The sequence below is a fragment of the Populus euphratica genome, unplaced genomic scaffold, assembly GCF_000495115.2.
Source record: "Populus euphratica unplaced genomic scaffold, PopEup_1.0 scaffold2044.1, whole genome shotgun sequence".
NCBI classification, from domain to species: domain Eukaryota; kingdom Viridiplantae; phylum Streptophyta; class Magnoliopsida; order Malpighiales; family Salicaceae; genus Populus; species Populus euphratica.
This window is the reverse complement of record NW_011501889.1, coordinates 1936-8682: the sequence shown is the minus strand read 5'-3', so window position 1 is coordinate 8682 and position 6747 is coordinate 1936. Positions and strand designations below refer to the sequence as shown.

Here is a 6747-nt window from a genome sequence, read left to right as displayed (position 1 = left end):
GATCTTGATCTCTTGGTCTATAACTTGTTTAAGGTACGAAGATTGAAGATTTAATGATGGCATCTGATTCTGTTGATTGGGGGTTCCTTTTCTATTTTATTTTAGCCTCTTGAATTCTTTTTGAAGTGTGATGATTGAGACCATGTTGCTTCACAGAATACAGATTCCCATTTATGTATCTCAATTACTGTGTCCTGGTGAGATAATTTCTCATGTGTGAAGAGATTAAGTCATGTTTAAGTACTCTTAAGGGTTTATTTTGGGGACTACTTTTGTCGAACTTGAAAGAAAACAACCTCCGCCAATTCTCTACACTTCTCCTTTGATCTTGATCTCTTGGTCTATAACTTGTTTAAGGTACAAAGATTGATGATTTAATGATGACATCTGATTCTGTTGATTGGGGGTTCCTTTTTTATTTTATTTTAGCCTCTTGAATTCTTTTTGAAGTTTGATGATTGAGACCATGTTGCTTTACAGAATACAGATTCCCACTTCTGTATCTCAATTACTGTGCCCTGATAAGATACTTCTCATGTGTGAAGAGATTAAGTCAGGTTCAAGAAGAACCCTTTTCCCCTTGTGGTTGTGTGGTTGTCATGTAAATTCTCTCAAGAATTCTTGTCAGTACTTTCATCGTGTCTTGTGTTTATTCAGCACCTGTGGTAATTCTATTACTTGGTAGGATTAAACGACAAACTGCAACAGGAGAGATTTTTGTGGTGTCATGGATCCAAAACTGACTATAGGAGGTTAACAATTCAAGATTCAAGAAGGTTTTCTTATCAGTTAAACCTCATGCTGTTCCTTGATTGCTGTCAAATTCGATGCCTGCTGCTTCCAAGCCTTTAAAGCTGAAATTTAAGCTAGAATTCAGAGCTGGAGCTCTAGTTACTTCTATTTTGTGTGGCATCCCTGTTGTATAGCATTCAAAATTTGTATGCTTACAAAGAATATAAGCAAAGAAATTGAGGAAATGGTTAACAACTTCTTATGAAAAGGAGAGGGCACTACAGTCTGCATCGATAGGAGCACGAGTTTCTGCCTTTTTATGCATATGAATTGGTAAATTTCCTGACGACTTAATTGTTTAATTTGGTTTTTGATTTCTAGAATCTGCTTTAGAGCAATACCACACCTTTTCTTCTGTTCTCCTTAAAGGTGGAATATTAGAGACATTTATAATCAATTGTGAGCTTTGTTTGGCAGGTCCTGAGAGCCGATGGTATCAACAGCATTAGACGTATGATGCAAATTCTAGTGATCAAGACTGGAGCATCCAGAGCAGAATTAAGCAGAAGGAATTGACTGAATCTAACAACGTGTATAGGGGTGATAAAGCCAAGGATTTTGCTGAATCAAATTCGTACTGTGTAGGCTAAAGTTCCAGCCATTTACATTGGAAAGAGGGCAGTTGATATCCAATAATTGATGTCAATTTTATTGGAACATCATTCAAGTGGCAGTAATAACTGATGTTTTCCTTATCTGTTAGCTATTAGCAGGAGTCTAATTATTAGTAACTGTTGCTTTGTAAAACTATATATAGAAAATTAATAGTTCCAGTGGGATGTGTTGTAATGAAAACCTATTTGTTATTCGGTGTGATTTCAATATGGGAGTGATTTTGTTGAGTGGAATGAGGTTTCTTGTTTCTTATTCCTGCAACTCTTTGTTTGCAATAAAACTAGCAGATTTCCTTCTTTCTTGTCAGTTAATTTCCTTTTTTGTACAACTGAGTTTGCTTTGTTTACATGTAATTGTTTCAATCCATAGTTTCTTTGGATACCAAAGCATGTTTCGAATCCGTTGTTCTTTTTATGCCTGGTAATTGCAGTGGACATTCCTACAATCATATAAACCAGGGATTGCAGGATCCTGTCCTCCTTAACCCAACTTGAACCCTACACAACAAACACCCCCACAAAATGACTCTACCTCAATGTTTTACTCGTTGCAACAACAAATTTATTTCAGTAACAATTACAATTCAACAAAATTGTTTCTAAATGATAATACTTGTAATCCTAATTTAACAAAAAAATATTCTAAATGGAATAAATACAAAATAATAATTAAAATTAATCCTATATAATTAATTGAAATTCATCAAAATAATGCAAAAAATATTTTAATAACAACTAAAATTCAACACAACTATTAATTCATAAAATTATTAAGAACAAATGCATTAATTACCGTCACATTAGAATTCTCATTGAAAACCTGTAAAAACATGTACTTCATTTAGTAAGAATATTAATTGCCAGTGCACTGGAAACCCTATTTCGTCAATGATTTCAGTGGAAATAATAAAACCATTAATTGGCATCGCCGTCTTGGGAAGGGGAACAATTCTCATCGCCACCAGAATATACTGACAAACACAGCTCGTCAATATACCTGTGTATAATGAATACTTTGAACAATGTTAGAGAAAAAAAGAACAATTCTCATCACCATTACAATATACTAACATACATAGCTTGTTAGTATACCCGTGTGTAATGAACATCATGAATAGTGTCAGGATAAGAGAAACAATTTCCATAATCATTGGAATATACCAATGAATATAACTCGTTAGTATACCCGTGTGTAATGAATAAACTGTCGGTATTTCATATCTGATACCAAATTGTATCTGTATTTCCTATTTATCTATTTTGCAAATACTTAAATTGATAATTGTACACATATCACAATAACACCAATTCACATCACAATAATAAAATAAATATTTCCTTGTAATTTAATAATAAATTAACATCATTCTCATTATATTGAAATGAATTTTATCTATAAATATTACATTATAATTTATGGCATTACACTTTTATGTTTTGCATATTAATTAGAATTGTCTTCTTCTTCTTCAATTGACTTGTTGTCATCTCCATCGTAATTTTCTACATTAATTTCGTTGCTATCATCATCTTGATTGACTTGTGCATGTCCGTTGGAGTTAAAAACAATATTCAACTCTTCAGCGTCAACATCAACAAAAATATTTTCAATGTGAAAATTTGAATTTTCATTTAAGTCAATTAACAGAGCAACTCGATATGGATTAATTAACTCACCAAGTTAAAAGACATCATCTCCCACATTTGATTCATCGTTGCCATCTTGAACAACCTCAACACAACCATTTGGTTTGGTTTTTAATACGAGTAACCAATTAACTCTTGAACGATCCTTTTAAAAGAAAAGAGTGTATTTGTGATAAACTTGTTAGCATTGCTTGACAAAAATAAAGATATTGTTGATGTTGTAGAATCTAGCTTTTGAATTAATTTTGACCAAACTATTATGGGAATCTATTTTGATTTCTTTGTTAGTGGTGTTATACTAATAACATTTGAATAAAAATACTCTATTATACTCATTATGATATTGCAATTCAATTACCTTTTCTAATTTTCCATAATAGTCAACTTTAAACTCATTAGAAATCGATCCCTTAACACAACCCTATTGTTATATGTTTATCTACCCTGCTCATATTCTTCTATATGAAACTGGTTTTTATTGATGAAATACTCGTTGTAGCACTCACCTTTCTTTCAAAACCCAGACTTAGTTAAGACAAAGTAACACTAGCATTCCCTTCTAATTTATAAACCTCGTACATGAAGTGAAATTATGAATAGTTAACAAGAAATGTGCAATGAAATTAAGTGTCGCGATTGATAATAATAATTAAACATTATTTATATATGTTTTGAACTACGTGAAAAATTACTCATCTTGTAATTGAAAGACTTAGGATTCAGTTATTTGTGAGTTTTAGGACAGTAAATATTAATGATGATGCCTACGTGGTATTCAACTGTTTATGATATTATAAGAGATAAAGTGCTCATTAATAACAAAGTTGAAGTAGTATACTTATTGAATAAAAGGTCTTAGTTTATCGTAGTGAAATAACACATAATTATGTGCTTGTCTGAATTCTATTTGAAACAAATATTTTTTCTTATCAATATTTTTTTATGCTGATTATCTAAGATGAGAGAATATTGACAAGTTTCCACTCGAAGACACTTCACTACCATCGTCATGTCTTAGAACATGGTTGATTCTAGTTCTTAATTGAAGCTTGAAATATTACAAGATAAATATTGAGATCTCTTCAACAATATAGGTCTCATATATCAAAGCCTCAACATGCATCTTATTTTTAACTTTTCTTTTAAGGTTGTATAAGTACCTACATGGAATAAAACAAATATTTTGGATTATATATATATATATATATATATATATATATATATATATATAAGATAATAAAACTTTAATTACATTACATGTGTAATCTCTAACTCTTGAATGGATACATCTATCTATATTGGACTGGACCTCCAACTTTTACCTCAAACGGTAAATGTATGGGTAAATGCTTTATCGAGTAAAAAAACGATGAAGAGAATGTCATCTTAAGTTTGTATATTGTCTGCATAATACACGTTTCAAGCCTTTTCATGTGTTATGTTTACAACTTGTTGGAGCATATATCTCTAAAGAAATAATTGATCTTTGAGAGTGCATCCCATATTTCTTTTGGCAATAAATCCTAATAAATTAATGGAATGAGTGCTTGTATAAACACATGACAATTATAGCTTTTCATTCCATACAATCTATAATCCTTTAAATTAACTAAACTTGATATGTTCGAGGCATGTCTATCAGGAAAACACAAACTCTTAAACCATTGGTAGATAAGTAACTGTGAATTCTTATCTAAGGCAAAACTAACTTTGGGCTTTGCGACTTGTGACCCAATATAAACTAACTTCATTTTTTACAGTGACAAAACTAAGTTATATCCATTTTAGCCTTTGTATTTTCCTTTATCTTCTCCTTAACATCCATTAATATTTTAAAAAATATTCTTTTCTATGTGCATGACATTAAGGTTTTGATGTGGGAGATTGATCTTCCAATAAGAAAACTTCTAGAAAATACTATACTTTACTCAATTATGGGTCAAACTAAAACTAGAAAACTTATTGTTGGATTGAAAACTAAACACAATTTCACTATACTCTGACATCATATTATATAATTCTTCACCAAAAAAAAAAAAAACGATGGCGCAACATCCCTTTCAACTCTCCCAATAAAGAAATCTTTTCTGTACTTGTGATTTGTTAACAAGAATCGCTAGTGAGAGTAAAAAATATGTTTTACTATCGTTTGTGAGCACGAATGCCTTGTTATTTTCCATACAGTATGGACATGTTAGTTTTCTATATATGCTCCAATTAGAAACCATACCATATGTTGAAAAATCATTTATAGTCCACATCAAAGCTGCCTCCATATGAAAAATTTGTTTCCTCAATATATTATAAGTCAAAGCCTTGAATGACCATAAATGCATCAACTTATAAATCAATAGTTGAAAACAAACATTTATATTCTAACCTATACTATTAGAACCGATTATAATCATAGATAAAAACATGAACTGCAGCCTCATTCACATCCTCGGTGCCAAGTTGTAAATAGTGAGTATAATTAGCCAACAAGAATAAAAAGCAACAAATGACATGAATCGATTGAATCCATTAAAAAGGTGCACCATTACTCCATCCACTGTATCATGTGATTGATGCCATGTCATGTACTCAACAGTCTTTGATGATATGAATAACCTCTACAGTCTAGGTATGACTATGAAATATCTAAGTATTCTATATGCGATAAGAGTCCTTCTATGCTAGTTTTGAGTTTACAACGAGAATGTCCGCATGTTTTACACTTTGTCAGCCCTATATTTTCAAGGTAGTATAGCATGCAGAAGTTTGGACACGTTAATTTTTTGATATCTTAGACCGAGGAGTGTCATCATGGATTTAGTAACATAGAAGTTCTCTTTCAACTTGTTCCCTTTAAGTAAAATACTTCTTGCTTATTTGATAATTTTATCATGATCGGCCTCACTCAACCCATGATTCGACTTGATGGTGAAAACCTATGCAACGATTGATAATTTACTTTAATTTATAAAATTATCTCATAATGGTTCATAAAAATCTTTTACAAGATAAAAAAATCTAACCATATTTGCTTCAGGTTCTTCATCTATAATTAAACATTGTCCAACAAGACCTTGATTCATTTTTATCATATCCATAAACATATTCCTATAAGGATTTTTATTATCATCTATAAATCTTTGCACGTTGCTAGCACTAGAAGTTAATCCAATCATTCTTTCTACCATAGTATCATGAGAAATATATGGTTCTATGTGTGCATACAAATACAAATATTTCTTTATGAATCTTTTTTGTAAAAGATGCATCGCTACAACAACTAGATCAATTTTTATTTTTATTTTTACACCTTTTGTATAAACATTTAATACCCCATTAATATTTCTTAGATTAGATATTTTATATTTAATAAAATCCAAAACCCCATTACAATAATTTATTCTTTGCAACCTTGGGGTGAATCTCAATACTTTGATAAATGATCATCCATTACTTTTATCAAACTTGTATAAAATAATGATGACAATATATATTAATTAACCATGTTAACTAAACAAATTTATAAAAATATTTGTTTAGCTCAAGCTCATTTAATCTATTTTAATAATTCTCTTAATTCATTATCAATTATCTATATAAATTCAAATTTGTACACAATTATCAAAAAATGACATCTTGGCAATAAAATTGATAAAATATAAAACAGACCTATTAAATAAGCCATTATTTATTTCAACAC

At 30.4% G+C, this 6747-nt stretch overlaps 1 long non-coding RNA gene across 1 annotated transcript; it reads left to right on the top strand.

The window, feature by feature from the left end:
• Positions 1-6: 6 nt before the first annotated feature.
• On the top strand, positions 7-1702 carry LOC105118583 (uncharacterized). Its single transcript, XR_840985.1, has 2 exons — positions 7-1065; positions 1210-1702. It is a non-coding gene; the product is annotated as an uncharacterized LOC105118583 (long non-coding RNA).
• The last annotated feature ends 5045 nt before the right edge of the window (positions 1703-6747 follow it).